The sequence below is a fragment of the Macaca nemestrina genome, chromosome 7 (genome assembly GCF_043159975.1).
Source record: "Macaca nemestrina isolate mMacNem1 chromosome 7, mMacNem.hap1, whole genome shotgun sequence".
NCBI lineage: Eukaryota > Metazoa > Chordata > Mammalia > Primates > Cercopithecidae > Macaca > Macaca nemestrina.
Genome location: NC_092131.1, coordinates 13,227,701 through 13,230,214, shown reverse-complemented (window position 1 = coordinate 13,230,214; position 2,514 = coordinate 13,227,701).

The window sequence follows — 2,514 nt, the reverse complement described above, 5'->3', positions numbered from 1 at the left end:
GTTATAACTGTCTTTATAGAGGCAGCTCTGGGAATGGTGACATTGATTGCTTACCATGCTCCAGGCCCTTCACCTGGATGGTCGCATTTACCCCTCATAAGACTCCTATGAAGAAAGGCACCACTGTTATCCCCATTTCACAGATGGGAAAGGCAAGGCTTGAAGTGGTTAGGTGGCTTACCCAGTCACATATCTCCTAAGTGGTGCAGCCAGAATTTGGTGGGGAGACTGTGGCCCAGAGCCATATACTCAGTCCTGTACTCTGTGCTGTGGAAGAGAGATGACAGGAGCAGAAGCTTCATTCAGCGGCATCTCAGGCACCGCCTACCCAGTAGCCAGGTAAGTTCCCTGCCTACCTTCACCAAGCACGATGTGTTTCCTCATCTGTCAAATAAGGAGGATCAGACACTCAATAACGGAATAAATGGGTGAGTGAGTCCTTCGCTGCATCCACGTCTGACTCTCTGTGTGCCTGCCCACCCCACCCTGCATGTTCTAAGCATGCTTCCATGAGGCTGTGCCCCACCCTCTGATTCTAGAGTCTGGACTGTATCAGAGATGAGTGCCCACTAGAGGTAACAAGGTCAGGACCCCAAGCCTTGTCCATTCCCCAAAGTATTGAGCCCCCACCATGCACCAGCCCACGCCAGATGCTTTGCCCTTGTGATATCACTCATCCCTTAACAACCCAGCAAGGTCTGTTATTGTTCCCGTTTTACAGACAAGGACATAAGTGCTTTCCCAGGGTCCCACAGCTGGTGACAGTGAGGGCCCAGGGTCTGAGAGCCCAGATGGTCCATGTGCGGGCTGGTGGCAGGGCAGATGGCTGCAACCAGATTCAGACATTTCTCTGCAATTGTGCTGTGGGCTCAGGGTGGCTCTTTAGGACGGGGCCCCTTCGTAGGGTCATCCACTCCTATGTGCTTTCCTTTGCATCATGCCTTGCCTGTCTTGGCAAATAATTCTCTTGAGGTTTACCCAGTCTGTCCAAGGTCACAGGGAAGCCCTGTCTGTGTCTCACACAGAAGGCCAAGGTCCAGCACTGTCCAAACTTTACTCAGCAAACAGTCACAAAGCAGCTTCTGTGTGAGGGGTCAGGGGTGGGCTCACTGTGGTCTCTGCTGCGTGTCACACATTGAAGCACTGTGCTGGGGGTCATCGCAGGCTGTTTAACTCAATTGTCACATGAGCCTGGGTGCACAAAATGGTAGAGCAGCTCAGATAGAGATGGACAGAGAGAGGGCATGAACCTCTGAGGAGTCAGGTTTTTGTGGACAAGGGGACACTGAGCTGGCTTTGGAGCATGAGAAGGACTTCACCTAGCAGATGTGGGAAAGGAGTGAGACCTCCAGGCAGAGGGACCGGCTGGAGATGAGCGTGATGTGGTGAGCCGTGGAGTGTAGGGGACCCCACGGAACTTCGGTCTGGGCCTGCACGGGGCATGTGGAGGAGATAAGGAGGAGGGAGGTGGCTGTGCCGGTGGTTCAGTGACAGAAATCCTGAACGGGAGGCCAATATTTTGTCTGATCTCTTTCATACCAACTTCAGGGTAGTTTGGTCATCCATGCCACACTCCAGGTGTCCACTGGGCCCTTTCTGTCCCTCACCCTCCTTTATACACACGAGTAGATGTCTCCACGCAGCCCTCCCAAGATGCTCACCTCTATCCACAGCTGCTTCTCCAACACCCACCAGGCCCTCCCATGGAATGAGCTCACCTACAGGGTAAAATCAGGTCACAGTCTGCAGGACTCCTGCATGTATAGGCCTGACTATTCCCCTCAGGACCCTCATTCACAGCCACTGTATTAATTTGATGGGGCTGCCAAAACGAAGTGTTCTCGTCTGGGCAGCTGCAATGGATTTGCTGAAATTGATTTGCTAGCATTGCTGAAATTGATTCAAGCTTGATTCTAGAGCTTGAATCTAAGATCAAGGCATGTGCAGGGCTGGTTTCCCTGAGGCCTCTCCCCTTGGTTTGCAGGTGGCTGTCCTCTCCCTATGTCCTCACATGGTCCTCCTCTCATGTGCCTGGTTCTAACTTCCTCTTCTCTCCTCATCTGCACCTGTCCTATAGGATTAGGGCTCCCAATGACCTCATTCTAACTTAATAACCTCTTTAAAGACTCTATCCCCAAGTACAGTCACATTTTGAAATATTGAGGGTTAGGACTTCAGTGTATGAATTTTGGGAGGATGCAACTCAGCCAGGTTCACTAGCATTACAGTTGCACTAGTGCCATGTCTGGTTCCTAGTGGACACCCCGGGAACAGCCATCCATCCAGACTGATGTCCCATGACATCCCCTACACTCCCCGGCTCATCACATCACACTCGTCTCCAGCCGGTCTCTCTGCCTGCAAGTCCCACACCTGTTCCCACATCCACTGTCTGGGAAGGTCCTTTTCATGCTTCAAAGCCAGCTCGGTGTCCTCCTTTGTGCAAAAAATGTCCTGACCTCTCAGAAGTTCATTCTTTCTCTCTTTCTGTCGATCTTTCTCTGAACTGCTCTA